The sequence below is a fragment of the Toxorhynchites rutilus genome, chromosome 1, assembly GCF_029784135.1.
Source record: "Toxorhynchites rutilus septentrionalis strain SRP chromosome 1, ASM2978413v1, whole genome shotgun sequence".
Classification (NCBI taxonomy): Eukaryota; Metazoa; Arthropoda; class Insecta; order Diptera; family Culicidae; genus Toxorhynchites; species Toxorhynchites rutilus.
The window spans coordinates 37,110,422-37,129,880 of NC_073744.1; the positions used below are offsets into that span (position 1 = coordinate 37,110,422).

Here is a 19,459-nt window from a genome sequence, read left to right on the forward strand (position 1 = left end):
TTGTTTGCATGTTGAGCAAACGTAGTACATTGTGTAGAATGCGAAACAGCGAAAAACTCGATTTTGTTCATTTTGTCGTTTACGTCTCCTATACAAACATGGGCAGCGTAGCTATGCAGCATCGTGACTATCCTCTTATGTTTCATCGCTTATTATTCTGAGTACCGTTATCCATTATTCATGGAAGCACCATATAAACTCGTAAACAGGATCACCAGACATTAAGATTCAATACGAAAAGTCTAAATTGATACATGTCTGAATAAGGTATAAGATTAGTATGTGGTGGCTGAGAGCAGATAAGCGACCGCAAAGATTTAAAATATATCATTAAACACAACAATACGAAGAAAAAAAAAGTCAGGGGACAAGAATTGGCGGTCGACGAAAACAGTGGGGGACAAACGACTCAGCACCTAGATTCTGAATCCACTGAGAAAAATTACTAAGAGACCCTGAAGAAATGTTCGGATAAGAGTTTCGATAGCATAAGCACCAAAACGACAGGGGACAAGAAACCGAGGGGGACAAACGACACAGACCTTAGGTTGTGAATCCACCTAGAAAAAACTAGAAGTTGGTTATAGCTGTGATATAACCGCAAGGTGGGCGTAGGACTAACGTTGGCTTAGCAATCAATATGCAACAAGTATATTCCTCTTAGACATTTCCTTTTTCAAATAAAGTGGTTACTCGCAACTTCTTCTTCTCCTTCTAGTTTAATCATAGAGACTATGAACGTTTGCAGTTCATTCGTTTTTAGCCCTAAGAAGAACCCTTGGGGACAACTCTATCCAAAATTACTTTTCACCTGCATTGACAAAGACTCTTCATAGTCATTCGACACTTCTCAGCAAACCGTGTTCGTTCCAGCACATATCAAACAACGTTCTTGAAATGGATTACCGAGCGCGCGTCATCTTATATAGAAATTTGTATGCTTTCGATAGCCTGTTCTAGAAGCAATTTTTAAGATATTGGAACTTTCGGGTCAAAAACTAACAATCATATAAATCATAAAATCATCGGTAAACACCTCCAACCAGCGGTACGGCAGCGGGGACCAGTGAGCAGGATCCAGGAAAAGCAACAAAAATGCCAGGATTAGTGGCCACCATTAGCAACGAGCATCGCCGACAGCCAAGCCACCAACGGTCGTCATAACGATTGAAAAGCCACAGGTGTTAATTTTGAAAAACTCTTTTGATTCGATGCTTACACTATTCGCTTACGATATATTACTGTCAGTTAGAATCGTCAGATGGTCGAGAATTTTTTATACTTTTCTTGTTGTCGAACTGAAAACGTCGAGGAATTTTAGTCCAATATTTTTGTATTAATATATTCACAAATGGAATGCCAGACTTTTGACTGTTATATTCATGTGTTTTTATAATGGATGGATTTTAGTACTAAAAAACATCGAAATGATTGTGTTTGTTGTGGTTTTTATTACATAATACAAGCAAAGATATTTGAAAATGGTATCAAAATCTTTTGAGTGACCATGAGCAACTAATATCCAATAGATGTAAAGGGGGGCAAGGTTATTTGGTTTTTATATTCGTATCAATTAAAGTCAATGGAGACCATTTACTCTATGATCTTCTGAACTTTTAGAAGATCTACAACCTCTGATGTTTATATAAAGGATTTTCGGATCAAAAAGAGGTCAAACTAAATTGCGTGTAAATCGATTATTTGCTTATTAAAAAAATCAAAGTATCTTTCTTTTTGAAGTTCAATATGTATAAAGACGGAAAAAATACTCAGTTAAGATTCCGGTCGATCTAGTCCAAATTGGCGAGTCTTTCGTTTGACGCCTGCCATCAGATTTTGTACAGTCATCTTATCCACTTTCTTCGCCGCAGAACGCCAGTTTGCTTTGAACTGCTTCTCGCTGTTAACAGTTTTTTGGGTCTTCTTGAGGTTCTGCTTAACTATCGCCCAATATTTTTTCGATTGGGCGAAGTTCTGGTGTGTTGGGAGGGTTCTTATCCTTGGGCACAACCGGCATCTTGTTAGCGGCATACCACTCCATGGCCTTTTTTCCATAATGGCAGAATGCTAAATCCGGCCAAAACAGCACAGACAAGTCATGTTTCTTCAGGAAAGGCAGCAAACGCTTTTGAAGACACTCTTTCACGTAAATTTCCAGGTTGACGGTCCCGGTTGCAACGAAAATGTCGCTTTTCAAGCCACAGGTACAGATAGCTTGCCAAACGAGATATTTCTTGGCAAACTTTGATAGTTTAATATGCTTGAAAATGTCTGCCCCTTTCCCCTTCCGGTTGTTGTATAATACTCTTATTCAGGAAGCTATCTGAAGTCTGCCTTGACGTAGGTTTCGTCGTCCATTACCACGCAATCAAACTTTGTCAACAATGTCGTATACAGCTACCGAGATCTTGTTTATGCCGTAAGGTTTTGCTTATCGTTGCGATTTGGAGTTACTACCTTCTTATAAGTCGATAGTCCGGATCGTTTTTTAGCTTCATGCAAGGTTGTAGACGATATTCCCAACTTATTTGCGACATCTCGAACGGGGAGGTTGAGGTTGCGCTTGAAAGCGCTAGCCACTCTTCTGTTCGTCACTGCGGCTCCCGGCTTTCGATTTCCCCCAGATCCAGGCTTTCTAGTTGTCGACAAACGTTCCCCGAACACTTTTATTACTTTGGTGACGGTTGATTTGGCCACATTCAACGATTTTGCTAGTTCTGCGTGCGTCTAGTTTGGATTTTCACGGCACATGTACAAAATTTTGATTCGTCGCTTCTCTTGCTTTGACGCCATTTTGATAACTAAAGATCTAATGTCAAAATCCGAATAGAGGCATCATTCTGCACACACACACACACCTACAAAATGAGGGGTGATCAGGTTTTTTATATGAATGATTAGAAAAAACACGGCGAATTTAAATTGACCACTTTTTGATCCGCACACCCTTTAAACTCAAAGCAAACATAGAACGCGGGCGTTATAATCTATTTTGGGTAAGTTTTCTGGTCATGAATGTTGTACCAGTCGTGGATGAAATGGCAGATCAATTGGCATGATCTTCGGAATGGTTTGGAGCACCTTGAACATATTTTATTTGGATAAATTGAAAGATTTGAGTAGAATGTTAAATAAAATAAAAATTGAGTGATATCCTGTTTTGAAGTAGTTTGATGAGTTTCCAGCATTCAGGGAAGCTCTTCGTTATGGCATTTTCGAGAAAAACACCGACGAATTGAACGAATTGTAAACAACCAAACTCCACCCTCGCCTGTCACAGAAGCCCATTAGATAGATGAAACACGACTGAAAAACAGTATATTTTCTACACACGTACTACGCGCTAACCGTATTGAATTCAGAAGTGTAAGTCAAACGATAAATGTCAAAAAATAAAATTGCTCATAAAACAAATAAAATTGCTCATAAAATTACATAAAATGGGTAAATATATGAAAAACTGCATAAAAAACTGGATTAGATTTTAGGGTTCAACTTGATGACTGGATCGTGAAAAAATAACTGAAAGAATTCAGTTTAAACTGAAACATTGGCAACGCTGCCCAGGAATGATCTATAATTAAACATAACAAAACGAAAACAACAACTGAAACTGAATTCTTGGTTTTCAGAAACATGTAACATATGCGACGTACATCAGCAGAAAATCAAACATTATTGAATCACATAGTCTAATTTCTACAGAGTGTTGATGAATCGAATGTGAGAACAGTGATTGCTTTTACAAATTGACCAATCAGAACAAGCGATTTTCGATTGGATAATACTGTTTTCCCTTCAACTGTTTGATGATTAGTTTCATGAAATATATTATTCTATTCTTTCTTATGGAGTGCTCAAATCTATTGATGCTAAAAACTCGTAAATCCATCGAGAAATGACTGAGCAATCATTGTGAATACAAGAGGATGCTTGTATTTTCGATTTCGATCAACCAGAATTTTCAATTGTTCGATAGTTAGTTACATGATATGTTATGTTGGGGAAAAAGAAATCCATTATTTTGGCGTGAAATTCAATCATTTTTTTCAATATGCTTCGGATTGTCCGATTTGGTTTAAATGTGCACCATTTTGTTTTAAAATTTGCCATTCTAATGGTAACTTCATAACGCCTCTCTCATAGAAGTATTGGTCCTTATTGCGACAAAAACCCAAGCAATAGATTTTTACGATTTTCTCGTGATTCCAATTTCTTATCACTTTGGAAGTTTCGCAGAAGGAAAAGATAGTAGTCGCTTGGTGCCAGGTCCGGATTATATGGTGGATGCATTCAAACATCCCAATCAAGCTCCTGGAGTTGTGTGGCCTTACGTTGTCCTGATCGAACACAACCCCTATTCTGTTGGCCAATTCTGGACGTTTCTGATCAATTGCTAGCTTCATAAGGCTCATTTACTGACAGTAAAGATCTGAATGTAGTGTATTGCACTAAAAATTAAAAAAATATACAAAAAATTAGAAATTAAAATAAAAAAATTAAATTGCAAAATTTGAAATGTATTTTCCTTTTTGTTGACTTTCATTGTTAACACCCTGTAACTCACAACTGAATGGAACAAACAGAACACCGCGAAAGATTTTTCTGGTGTGAAATGTCAACTCTACAACGTGCCTTGAAATTGTATGATCGATATTACGTGAGGTACTGATCACTAAAGCCACCTACCGAGAAAATAATGGATTACTTTTTACCCAACCGAATATATTATTCTCTTCAATGTTATAAATTGTTATGGAGTGCTCAAATCGATGGACACAAACATCTCATATATCAATCATGAAATGACTGAGCTTTTGAAATTGGACATTTCTCACAATGCGATCGATTTTAGTTTCCCAATTTGTACCCCCAAAATGTTCCCGAAAGACGAAATCCTACGTCAAAATAGAGAGTCACATAGTCACATACAGGGACGGTTGTAATTTAAATTGGATTTTTGGGGCTTTCGAAAAATCAGAGAGGGTTGCGTGAAAATTGGCTGTTTTTTGAGTGATTTGACGTGGAATTTCTTTAATGTAAAATAAATTTTTACTGACAATTACGCGGAATTAAAAACAGTCACCGTTACATTACAAACAAGACGATGTACATTGTTCTAACAACTATTAGAATAGTTCTTCTCCCGTCCATTAGCATAATGATTCCACACCCAGACAGACAAACACACACAAATTTTCTGCGAAAAACGGTTAACTTTCCCCGATAAAATAGCTCACCATCGGAAGTGCAAAACTCGGCTCTATTTACACGGAAAAGTTGAATCGCTCGTTTCCTTTCCGTTTGAATAGGACCAGGATGTGGCATTGCCAACCGTGTTCTCATCACAGGCGCGAGGAGAGAGTAACTAGCGAAACTGGCGTACCATTCGTAGCCGAGAACTCGCACCCAAGCCACAATTCCACGTGAAAATCTACCGACTGTGGGTTTATTTGAGGACAAACAAACATAAAAATTTGATATGTTTCCCGTCAAGTTGGTCCTGCTTTGTGTGAAGCGTGGCATGTCGCTTCCCAGCATCAGCCTCAGCAGGAGTTCTAAACACAATCCGCTCATTCCCTCCTCCGGTGGGAGTGGGAGTGGGTGAAATCTCCCGCTGCTTCGTCTTTGCAGAGCATATTATGCAAGCAGTTTAGGCGAGGAGCTTCGCGAAGCGGTGAAGGCCGCGCGCGCACATCCGTATTCTTTTGTCGTGGATGCCGGACCAACCAACAGGCAAAAAATCACCGCTCAACAACGACGCCAGATGAGATTGTTTATTTTTTGACGCTTGTGACGCTCTGTCCACACGTACCTATCACATATCCTAAGATAAATGGTCTGCTTCCGTAGTCCTTCCGGGTGCGGTGAAATAGAAGCCACAGACGCCAGCGTTTCATGTTGGCGGTGTATATACTGAATAAAAGCTTTGAACAAGATTATTTTTGATCATTAGGCTTAAAAGTACGCTAGAGTCATAAATAATAAAGAATTATTGATGTTATTTGGTTGTATATTAGGATATATAGGGTATTTTTCTTTATTGAAATTAAATTTTTATCAAGTACCATTATTATCTATATTAATTCGCCGTTTCTCGAGGTTGTAGGAAGGATTGCATCCTTTCGTGGGGGTGCCAAATCAGAAAACATGTTACGTTTTTATGAAATAGTTTTAACATTAATAATTATTTTTGCTGCGAACGGATATTGATTATTTGCATTTCCATTTCCAGTTTTCCAGACAACTGATTTATACATGGTTGTATTCTCTTACCCGTACTGTCAATAATGAGCAACTAACGGCGAAGTACAATTTTTATACCACTGCGAGTAACTCGCGCGTATTTTAGATCTTGCATTATGAACATTGGAGAGAAATTGAGCCGGTACGTCAGAAAGAGCGTACGATCTACGGTTCTTTAAAAATGAGCCGCGGCTCTCAAATGAACGGCTCTACAATGCTCCTACAGAAGAAGATGTACGGCTCTAGAATGAACCACGGTTCAAAAAAGACCCACGGTTCTTTTATGAGCCGTGGCTCTTTTTAAACCGCGGTTCATTCAAGAGCCATTTTTTGAGAACCACGGTTCAAAAAAACTGCGGTTCATAAAAGAACCGTGTTTCTTTTAAGAGTCGGCTGGCTTATTGATAGGGAACCGTGAATCGTACGCACGTTCTGACGAACCGTGGCTTGCGGCAGTGCGGAAGAAATATATGTTTCCCATGCTTCTTTTTAAGCGGTTTCATTTAGCTGTTTGTATGTTTCTAAATTTTGGCGGATTACATATTTTCTCGAAACCACTGCCACCACTGCTGTTCGCGATCTTCTATAACGATGTGTCGCTTATTCTAGCATGTGACTGTGTGTCGATATATGCAGACGACTTGAAAATCTATCTAGCCATCGAAACCCTCGAGGATTGCCGACGGTTACAGAGCCTGCTTGACCAGTTTGTGAGTTGGTGTCGCCTGAACAAACTAACTATCAGTATAAATAAATGTGTCATCATGAGTTTCCATCGAAAAAGACAACCAACTATATTCGACTACACGATCGATGATCTTATCTTGGAGAGAGTCAGTCAGGTCAATGACTTGGGCGTAACTCTCGACCCTAAGCTCACTTTCGACGCACACCGATCTGCATTGATATCCAAGGCCAATCGTCAGCTTGGGTTTATTTCGAGAATCTCTAGGGACTTTACTGATCCCTACTGCCTGAAATCTCTCTTCTGCTCGCTTGTTCGGCCGATTCTTGAAACCGCATCTGTAGTATGGAGCCCGTACCAACACATGTGGATCGTCAGGATTGAACGGATTCAAAAATGGTTCATCCATAGAGCGCTTAGGAATCTGCCTTGGCGTGACCCGCGGAACCTGCCGTCATATACAGCTAGATGTCGCTTACTGAACTTGAATACTCTTGAGCGTCGTAGGCGTATTCAACAAGCCACCTTCGTTGCCAAACTTCTTAGTGGTGAAATCGATGCGCCTAACTTGCTCGAGAAGATGAACTTTCGCGCTCCCAGTAGAATTCTACGATCCTCGTTTTTGCTGCAACCGCTTGCACATCGTTCATCGTATGGTCAACATGAGCCGGTCACGGAAATGATCAGAACCTTTTCATCCGTAGAGCAGTTTTATGACTTTGGAGAATCATCACTACGCTTCAGAAACCGAATTGAGAATCCCGATGTGTTTAATGTTATGTTTTAATGTTATGTTTTTGTTCGACTATTATACTAATTTTTGTTCATTAAGACGATTTTGTCAGATGAATGTTATATCTAAACAAATAAACAAATAAACAAATAAACCCCATAAACATGGGTATCTAATGAAAGGACTTGACTAGTAGGACACAGTTATTTATGTAAAATGGAAATCCAAGATGGCAGGCGTTACAAAATGGCAGATTACAAATTTTATCAAAACCCCATCAATATGGGTATCAAATGATAGAGCTTGACTAGTAAAACTAGTTGAATAATAAATGAAAGGATTAGTAGAACATTCATGAAAAATGTAAATCCAAAATGGCGACCGTTACAAAATGGCAGACTACATTTCTTCTGAAAACCTCATCATATGGGTATCAGATGAACGGGCTTGACTAGTAAATCACAGTTATTTATGATAAATCCAACCCGCATATGGGTATCGAATGAAATGATTTGACTATTATAATACAGTTAATCATGAAAACATTCCATACGAAATATTTTAAAAACGTTTGGAATATAAAACGGGGAGAAAACTGTGTCGTTATCGAAATCTGCTATGCTTTCCAGACTGATAATTCGAATTGATCAACATGATATGAATCAAGTGAAATCAGTTCTAGTGATTATAAAAAAGCTCTGTATGAATTGATTTCGGAGCTGGTAAAGCGATCTACAAATCTTGAGTCAGACGAATTAGTAGCCTAACAAATACTGCTAGATCCTCGCTTCAAGCAGCAAGGTTTTGGGAATAACAGAAAGTACAACTATGCACACCAGTCATTGATAAGGATGCTAAAAGTGACATCCATAGAATACACACCTACGAAACTACCACAAATCGTTGGGGATGAAGCGCTGTCATCTGTATGGGAGGAGTTTGATGCATTGGTTGGCAATCTTAGATTCTCAAATGATCCAAAAGCTGCTGCAACATCTATTGTAGATAAACATTTAGCGGACCCACATTTGCTGAGACTAAGCGACCCTTCGTTTTGGTGGAATGAAAGGAAATCTATCTCTCCGCGGCTCTATTTTTGTTTTTAAATATTATGTATTCCGGCGACTTTAGTGCCATGTGAGCGAGTTTTTCCGAAAGCAAGATAAGTTTGCAGTGAAAGATGTAGTAGACTTCCATCAAATAACATTGAAAAGATAATGTTTAATAATAAAAAAAAATAAAGAAGATTATTGTGATGGGAATATATCAGAGAAAACCTTCAGTAAAGTATTATTTTTACTTTTCTCTCCACTGATTATTGTTTTAAATAAACCAGTTCTTGAGAAGAGCCGTCGAGCCGCTCAAATGAGCCGACTCTTTTTATTGAGCGCACGGTTCTGAGCCGCTCACTGAAATAAACCGTTTTGCCCATCTCTAATTGGTGATCTAACGCAACACGTAAACGATTGGTGAGACATCTGGGTTTTGTTTTTGAACTAAGAAAATGATGCTAATGTAACCTAAAACTCAAAAAACAAATCACGTATATTTTACTTCCGGGCTTTCCAAGGTAGTTCTCACATGCAGGAATCGTGCATTTTTCTACTTGTGTTTAATTGTGCTCTCGAATTTCCTTCTTTAATTCAACCATTGTCAACATTTTTATAGTTTTCACTACTGAAAGAGGTAAATAAATAACATGTTATAAATAAAATTGCGCAGAATTAAATTTCTTACAAACTCATCGCAATCAAATATTCTTTTATGATTATAACTTTGTAATTTGTGGAAAGAACTATAAACCTTCCATAAGCTCACATGGCAAAATTTAAAACCATCATCACTTTCACCGCAGCACCGCCTAGGTGTAGATTTGTACGTTAGATCGCCAATGTGAAATGCGTTTTATTCATTTTTTCCTGAAAAAAAAAATTGAGCATCCATTACAACGACGCGTCATTGTACACGTGTATATGGAAACACATAGGGTCTTATTACCGAATACACTACACGTGAAAACAATTTGGAGTGAGTAGAACCTTATTCCGGATTGCACGCCACTGTAAAATTTTTGGTAGAATTCATTATGAATACACAGAGTTCATCCACCGATGTTTTTCTGGTTTACACTTCACGCTCTCGTTTGTGTAAACAGAGCGATTACTCGTGCTCATCATAATCGCCGATCATACACTCTTCCGAAAAGTTGGTATATATGACAAGCTTTTTGATAAATATCTATATTTAGTAAATGTTTGCAATACGAATTCTTCGTACATAGTACGCGATAACAATAGTAAACAAATATAAAATCGGCCAGTATTACCCAGTATAAGCAGTCGGTTCAACGTTGGTTCAACATAAACCCTGAACATGTTATGTTAACCCAGCTTTAATACATATATTGTTATGAATATATTGAGCTTTTGTATGCATCCATATTAATTTATTGGACTATCTAAACTATTTGAATTATTTATTGAACTATCTAAACTATCGAAATCTGATCCTGCCTCGATTGGGTCTAAGCCACGGCTACAAATTAGGAAAAAATACACAATCATTACTACAAATAGCTATGACAGACTACTCGATTCTCACTATTATCCTCTCCCAGGACCAGCGTGTAATTACTTCTTAGCCAAACACATTCTGGAAATATCACAAAGCTGACGAAACCCATGTGGAATTGAGTGAGGCCAGCTCTATGCCTGTTGCAACATTGACTTGACGCGCAGCAAAACGTTTATGAAGTTGTTCTTGACCAAATCCAACAGCGCAAAGGAAGAACTAGGACTCGACATGGCTCGTTTTTGTGTCTCGAAGTATCCAGATTCCTTATTATTGATGTAATGTCTCCGCATTCTCCGCAGCAGACGAGCTCGAATCATTGCTATCCAATATGTATCAATATTAATTAAAGAATATAAATTGAATTGATTTTCAAAAAATTACTTACCTATCCCGAATCGGGATTAATTCGACCTTCTTCTGCGAATAAATCAATATCGGAAGGTAGTGACGTTCAACTCAATTAACAACTCGGTAATTAGGCTAATGTTACTGCACTGTGGATCTTCCGCGAAGGATAGAGGATTTATTCCACGCCAAGACTTGATCAAAAAGTACCTATCACAAGTCTGAGATTGCACGACTGGAGGGCCTTTCGGATTGTGCAGAATGAAGAAAACACTCGACGGAGCTGAGTTCAACACTAGGCTAAGGCTAACTTTATTATTCAAATTTACATTTTTTATATACAAATTCTAAGTCTAAAATCTAAAGCTGTTATCAAGAATGAGATAAGAAAACGTTCTGAACTGTGAGTCAGTTCACGGGAAGAAAGATGTGTGCGATAGCATTCCATCTGTATTTCGTCTAACAAATATGACCGAGCGATAATACGGCAAAACGATAACGCTTCGGTTCGCCCATACGAATAGATTATGCACGAGAGCGTTATCGCTTACATTGGGCCTTATTCCCGTATCCACTTACACTTACGTTCCCACTACGCTTACATATCACTTCACTTTTTTGCACCTATTCCCGTTTCCTCCGATCGTGAAGTGTAAAAATGACCTTCGTATAGAAAGTGGAGTGGATACCAAAATGACCCCGTGTTCATTTCCTAAGGTCAGTTGTATTTTGTTTTGTTTATCCTCTTATTGTGTCGATACACCCAAAAAATGAATTACTAAAAAAAGCTTCCAAAACTTTTGTAAGGCAAACATTAGTAGAATGTACATATTTTCTGTAAATATTACCAATCGTTTGTAAAATGAGTGTCAAATGCAATACACATCCCTACAAACGATTGATTCATTTTACTACGCGGTATTAGTAACTTTTACGATGGTCATTACTGGCAATCGCGAATGAAATGTAAATATAACATTATTAACCTAATAACCGAGTTGTTAATTGAGTTGAACGGCACTACTTTCCGATATTGATATCTTCACAGAAGAAGATCGAATTAATCCCGATTCGGGACTGGGATAATTTTTTTGAAAATCAATTCAATTTATATTCTTTAATTAATATTGATACATATTGGATAGCAATGATTCGTGCTCGTCTGCTTTGCTCTTTATGCTGTTGGATTTGGTCAAGGACAACTTCATAAATGTTTTGCTACGCGTCAAGTCAATGTTGCAACGGGGCATAGAGCTGGCCTCACTCAATTCCACCTGGGTTTCGTCAGCTTTGTGATATTTCCAGAATGTGTTTGGCTAAGAAGTAATTACACGCTGATCCTGGGAGAGGATAATAGTGAGAATCGAGTAGTCTGTCATAGCTATTTGTAGTAATGATTGTGTATTTTTTCCTAATTTGTAGCCGTGGCTCAGACCCAACCGATGCAGGATCAGATGTCCATAGTTTAGATAGTTCAATAAATAATTTAAATAGTTTAGATAGTTCAATAAATGAATAAGGATACATACAAAAGCTCAATATATTTACCAAAAAGCTCGTCATATATACCAACTTTTAATAGAATAATAAATTCTACCAAATGTTTACAGTGGCGTGCAATCCAGAATAACTCACTCCACATTGTTTTCACGTGCAGTGTAATAAAAAAAATAATAGGAGGTTGTGTCCAAGACACGACCGCATTGTTGATGTAGAACTACGCTGTTATTTTATTCAAGTTGCTTGTTTATAACATCGGGTATTATTTTAGAATGCTGTGAAATTTTCATTTCGCACTATTCACAAAAGAAACGCCTCGAGAAAAATTACTTTCTCATTCTCGAGATAAGCGCAACTGTCAGCCTTTGTGGAGAAAGTTTTGCTACTGTCATGTGAAACCAAATCAAACTGTCATGTGAAACCGACTTTTAGAGCTATAATTTTCTTGGTGAGCCGCTGAAAGCCTAGCTTGAGGATTCCCCACACAATTGTGTAGTTCAGAACCCTCATTGAATGGCGTCAGTTCGATGTAATGATTGCAATGCCTGATACATTAGCGAGTGACTAATTTGGTCTCGTCCACAGCTCAATCCGAAACGAAGACTTCGAATACAGAACGATACTGAAAGTTTGACTTCCTTCCTAGCTTGAGACTTTAAACCTTTTCACTTCATTCGTATCTAACCTTCAAAAAAATAATCCTTGGAGAACTTTACCATCATATTATTCCTCCACCCCCATTGCTTTGAGAAAGGCATTCGATCCCTCGCCGTCCCGCTCGCCCAGCAACAATGTTGTTCAATCGATTTCCTCACGAAGAATGAAAGTTTGCCTCAGCGAGATCCACTGTTTATACTCTAGGTAAATGTTCTCCTTCGTTCTTCTTCATTTCCTTTGTTCATGGAGTCTTTAAATCTTACGATTTCCCCTTCGTTGCTCGTCGATAAGCTGCTCGTTATTGACAGCTCTGTTCGGGAAAGCACACAAATGGACAGATCAAATCTATGAGGAAATAGGAATGCTTCCAATTTTCATCAATTTAAACCATGTACAGACTATGGTTGTAATGTATAGCATATCAAACAAATCTTAGGGAATTCCCGATTCGTTTGGTATGTGAATCACCGAAATCCGTTCGCGGCAAAAATAGTTATTAACGTTAACTTTATTTCATATAAACGCGAACTGTTTTCTAATTTGGCACCTTTAATGAAAAACGTAACTCTACGTCAAAAAACGATGTTTTAGTAAATCCTTTGAAACGAATTTTATTTTCAATTTTAAATTTTAAAATTGGAAGTTCAAAAACTACATAATTATACAGCCATTCCATGCCAAACCGATATAATAATGCTCAGATTTTCGTGAAAAGTGGTAGATTTGTTCTTTCTCGCAAACAATTAGACCCGTATTTTTCAATTTTTCGTAAGGGTGACCATTTCCGGTTTAGGGTGGTCCGAAAAATCACTTTTTTCACTTTTTTCATGGGTAATCAGATACTTGCTTGAAGAGCTGTGAGTAGGCCTAGGTTCTATTTTGTAATTTATGAGAAACAAGCATTTGGAAAACAGGTATTTTGAAGCGTTGTCTCGTCACAAAAATAGAACATTTTTAAATGGTTTTATTTAGCTTGTCCTGTAATCTGTTTGTATGTTTGTATGTTTGTAACATGTTCGTCTGTAGCGCTGACCCACATTAATAGAAATTTGACCCCTTTTCTGTTGACCGATTGATTTGAAATTTGGAACACACCTTTATCTCTGTAGTCATTATAAAACTGTGTATTTCATGATCTTGAAAATCCAAGATGGCGGCCGCTACAAAATGTCGGATCACATATTTTCTCAAAACCTCATCGATATGGGTTCTCCAAAACCCCATCAGTATGGGTATCAAATGAAAGGACTCGACTAGTAGAACACAGTTATTTATGAAAAATGCAAATCCAAAATGGCGGACTACATATTTTGTCAAAACACCGTTAATATGGGTATCAAATGAAAGAGATTGATTAGTGTAATACGGTTATTTATGAAAAATGCGAATCCCAGATGGTTGCCACTACCAAATGGCGGACTACATATTTTGTCAAAACCCTTTAAAAATTCAACTTGGCCGCCGCTTTTATATAGCTGATCCCATATCATCTATCAAAAAAGGTTGATTGAGATATGTGTATTAAACGATCGAACTTTACTTGGAGAACACACTATGTATTTTCTGGAATCCACTCAATATCGGTATCAAATGAAATTATTTGACTGATAGAATACAGTACAATGGTTTTAACGTAGAGAAATATTCTAATGAAACAGATAATGTACTAAAAACTAGAAAATAAAACAAGTAAAAAAATGTTAAAGGGTTTAATTGTGATTAAACATAATAATGTACTAAAAGCTAGAAAATAATTAGGCAAATAGCAGTTAGCAGTTATCACACCTTTCCTTCATTAGTCTAGGGCATCGATAAGACTAGAATAAAATCGTGGGGCACGTTGGATCTCCGTTATCCACAATTAACGACTTCATCATATAGGAATGTTTTACACTTGGGTTTCTTTTAGCAAACAATGAGGGTCAACAATTCATCAAATTTTGTCAAGATCGGTCTACAGCAAGAGATGTATGAACTATTTCGAGAAGTTGTTGAAACTTTTTCGCGCACACTGTTTTTTCATTGCCATTTGAAAACTTTTGCGCACCTGATGAAATCAATTTACACAGGGTAAACAATACACATTAAACTATGTCTACGCAACATTTTAATTAATTTTACCCAAAAGACCATAGGTTAGAGTAATTTGATTGTCAAAAATTATTTGAACTATCTTGTCACTAACACTCCTACTGCCACCATTCACAGAAACCACCACTCTTTCTGAGCAAATTCGGAACAGACCATCGCTTGGTCGAATGTCATAAGCAAATGAGAGTGTGCCATTACTTAGTATGGTCCGTTTTTGTTTGTGACATTGACGGTGATGGATTGCAGCACTGACCGTAGAGCGAAATATAAATTATAATTTATAAACATTTTCCTTCATGGCATCTTCTGGCAAATTTCAAAAATTGTTTTCCCAAAGAAAAATAGTTTGGCTCAAACTTTCAAAAGTATATGAGCAGAGGAAATTAAAATTAAAAGTGGTTCAGAATTTATTTAAATAATGCTAGATTCATTTATTAACATTTTCCAATGGATTTGCTCAGTTATCGGAGAAAAATTCAAACTCCATGAAACGTTACAATGCATCGGTTGATCTGGAAAAAAGATGCACAACCTGAATGGCCACAAACCAAACACTGTCGGAACGCCTCACGCCACGGGCTCCAGATTCAAACACAATACTCACTAAATAGCGACACGTAAATAAAAAACGATTTTCCAACTTCATCATCCTCCCCCGCTATTTATATCACCCGTTGTGATGACATGGGAGCGATGAATAATGGAAAGCTTTGTGTGCTTTGCGGAGCTCAAAACCAATCAAATTAAGCGAGCTGAAAATCACTTCTACCCAAATGTAGGAAAAAAAACATGCATCAAAATGAGGCGAAAAAATCAGAACAAAAAAAAAGCCAACATACGATTCCATCGACACGGGACACACTTTCGAGCGGAATTGGTTTTGAAGCAGACGAGAAAAAAAAACTGCGAGTGAGAAGGAGACGGAAGCTGGGAAACGGAAGAATCCGTCGCATGATCGCCCACTAGCAGAGATAGCCGTTGACAATTAATCTATCCAACGAAATTATTCCGCTCCAAACGATCCAATGCTCAATTATCGAAGGAACTCTTCGCCGTGGTGTGCGATGCTGCGATTCGTCGCCATCACAATTGCGGCAATCGATTCCGTTTTGTTTCGCTCATCCTCGCACTCCTACGCCTTTTACAATCAAATTCGGACCACGTATGCAACCGACAGGCGAGTAATTATCGCCATGTTACACAGCCGGTTCACACACAGCGGTTGAAAGGCTTTTTTTTTTGGTTTCGTGAATAGCTCAGTGAGAATTTTCGGTTTTTTTTTCTTGCATATCATTGTCGATGTGAAGTTTGCATGAGCTGTCAATTAAAACTACTGTGCGAAATGGTACGGAAGAATTATCGCCGTAATCCACGAAATACTCGCCATCGTAATACATCCTCGATCCTGGATAAAATCGGTTATTAGTACCATGGTAACGTGTTTTAACTCGAAATTTACTGTAAAGGGGTAGCGGGGGCAAAGTGGTCAGTGGGGTAAAGTGATCGCCTGCTTGATTGGTAGTATAGCTATTGAATATTGGTGTATTATGCGAAATATTATGTGTTTCTTACTACGTTTTCTGTAAGTTTGAGAAAATTCCAATTACGAATCTCAGAGAATAGCTGTACCTACTATTTTTATAATTATGTTAACAAATTTGGACAAGAAACAACGCATAAATTTATCTTATTTTGCATTATCTGTGCATGTGACTTATAATGCCGGTTTGAATTTTTTTACCATTTTATCGCGTAATGTGTACGAACAATTCGTTCCGTAAAATTTGGTAGATCCATTTATTTTCCATTTTCCATTTATTTTTGACAATCGCGATGGTTATTTCGATTTGTTTATTGGTGAGGTGATCTATAGGTGAAGAATAGTTACGCCCATGCCAAGTGGGGTTGATAAACAAAAAAAATCGATAAACAAAAAATTAGGCACCCTCTTGGAAATAAAAGCTGCAGGAGGTCGGAAAATTGATCTGCTGATGTAAATATGAGCTGCCGTTATGCGCAAATTAGCTACGAAGGAGAATATTTCATACATCATTTACGCCTAATTCATCCTAAAAATTCCGCATTCATGGACTCTTCGCAATGGAAAAATCAGGTCCGAATAGTTCCGAAACGTATGGAAGCAATTGATCATCAAGCATTAGTGCGAGCCTGTATCGAATTGGTTACGAAGCATAATTTTCCATTCGATTGCTTTGAATGGCCTGGTCTACGGAAACTACTGAACCCATTATGCAGTGCACTTGGTACGACGATTATCCGGGATAACATCAAGACTCCCATTAACACTTTCGACGCCCCGTCATCCATATATGGGTGACACTTTCCTCGTTCAAATTTAAAAGGTTTTTGAAAAGGAATTTGATAGAATAGGCACCTAAGTGTAACTATATTTAGGATATGTAGAAAAATAATAAAATTATAACCATATTATTATAATGTTTATACTGTATATTTTTTTGATTTATAGTGCGGATGGTTTGTATGGAAGCTTTTTGCAAAAACCATATAACATGACTTTAGCATATGTTATTGTTGTCAATTCATCTTCAAATTAAATAAAATATTGCAAGATCATGTAAAAGTTGTCTACAAACTAAGTTTGATCTTTATTTAATAATTTATTCGCACGTTGGGCTCCACAAGAAACTTAGAGAAGCCGCTTTGGGCGACGAACGTGTTTAGTGATCGCTGGGGAAACAACGGAGTGACAAACCGCTGAGATACGGGAAAGACTATTGTCATTGGAAGTTGATTCTGACGTATGTTTCGTTAGATTTGATATTATTATGATGAGTTTTGTGTAGAAGTACTAGGATACTAGGGTACTTTTTAGTAAAAGGTAAATTCAACGGGGTCGATTAGAAGATCAATCAATGAACAGTTCTGCTATTCGACTCGTGAACTTGCGCTTAGTAAGAAAACGTGAAGATATTGATAATATAAAACAAATTGAGGGCGGGACGAAGTATGCCGGGTCAGCTAGTTGTAGATAAATATGTGCCCTACATCCATTCCATACATCGCAACTTGTGCATATTTAAGGCAAAACAGTTTTTTTAAAACAAAAACTTTTTCAATATTTTATTGAAATTCAGTTCAATTCTTTTTTCAATACAGAAAGCCAACCCAGAACAAAACAAAATAATAATAACAAGAATGTTGGATGAGTGCTCTAGAGGTCTTTATTTCAAATCAAATGCGATAAAACTAATGATACTTTTTGACATTAAATTCATTTTTATTCATCTGATCTTATAACATGTATATGTTAACTTATATTCTAAGAGATCCCTCCCATGAATAGTTCCTCAAGCTCACTCGCCTTTTTTTTTTGTGCGCCGTTCTTTAGATAAGTAACAGAAATTCAATTTCGTGATACATTTGTCATTTTGTTTAACTGCCCTATCATAAACCTCTAGTGCTGTTTGGATTGTGTTTCCGTAATCTTGGGCAGGACATGCTCTCTTTGCCATTCGTTGTAGAGTCCCTCCTATTGCATCACAGGGTCCGTTCCCGTGGGAGATGGCAAAGAACTGCCACTCTGCATCTAGTCCGTAAACTTTTTTGAAATTACACAAACTGACGAAATTCTTTTTGTTTTCGTAGTGTGCTGCTGCTTCATCGGACATGAAAGTTATTTTAGTAAAATCATTATTTATCTGACAAATGATTTAGTTTGAGGCGATTGAGCTGAAACTTTGCACAGGTCATTTTATGGACCAATAAACAAAATGTATATGGTCGGTCAAAATGTATTTTTAACAATCCTATACTCGCGCATTGGTCTGTCAGACCGAGAAATCAATAGTTCGTTCATTTCTCAGAAAATATCAACACTACGACTTTGCGATTCCGTCTAGCTTCGTTATTCGTCGTTCGTCATCGTTTAGCGTATTGCATGTGTTGGTACAAAGGGGACCTGTGCCACTTTTTTAACACTTTAGGTCTGACACACCGACGCGAGTATAAGAGTAACTTTTTTGGACAAGTGCCTATTTTCGTATTCTAGAATATTGTTGAATGAAATGTATAAATTAATGTTAGTGGCGTGGAATATTTATTGAAAATAATGCATAAGATCATTACCGGTCTATTCTTATTTGATTTCAGTCCCTTTTGTAACTGGATTGCACGGATCCATATATTAGGCTGTCAAAAAAGTCCTGCGGTATTTCCGCGGGGTGTCGTTGTAAGCGCGTAGTTCTAGTTGTATTCATTGTACCGAGTCATACTATAGCTTGTTGGAAAGGTATTTTTGCGCGCTATAATATAGTCCTTGACAGTGTTTTGTTTGGTTAAGTCGTTCGTGAGTTATAGTGTCGCAAATATGAAGCAAAATAAAGAGAAAATCCGACATATTTTACAGTACTACTATGACAAAAGCAAAAATGCATCTCAAGCTGCCAATAAAATTTGTGCAGTTTATGGACCCGATACAGTTTCCATTTCCACCGTACAACGATGGTTTCAACGTTTTCGTTCTGGTGTAGAGGTCATCGAAGATGCGCCACGCTCCGGAAGGCCTGTCGTCGAAAATTGCGACAAAATCGCTGAATTAGCCGAGAAAGAACGGCATAGTTTCAGCCGTATCATCGGACAAGAGCTGG

General features: G+C 37.6%; 1 long non-coding RNA gene across 1 annotated transcript; it reads right to left on the minus strand.

Moving 5' to 3' along the window:
- Positions 1 to 9,536: 9,536 nt before the first annotated feature.
- On the minus strand, positions 9,537 to 10,877 carry LOC129763309 (uncharacterized). Its single transcript, XR_008740884.1, has 2 exons — positions 10,624 to 10,877; positions 9,537 to 10,557 (listed from the first exon to the last, which is right to left on the minus strand). It is a non-coding gene; the product is annotated as an uncharacterized LOC129763309 (long non-coding RNA).
- Between the last annotated feature and the right edge of the window lie 8,582 nt (positions 10,878 to 19,459).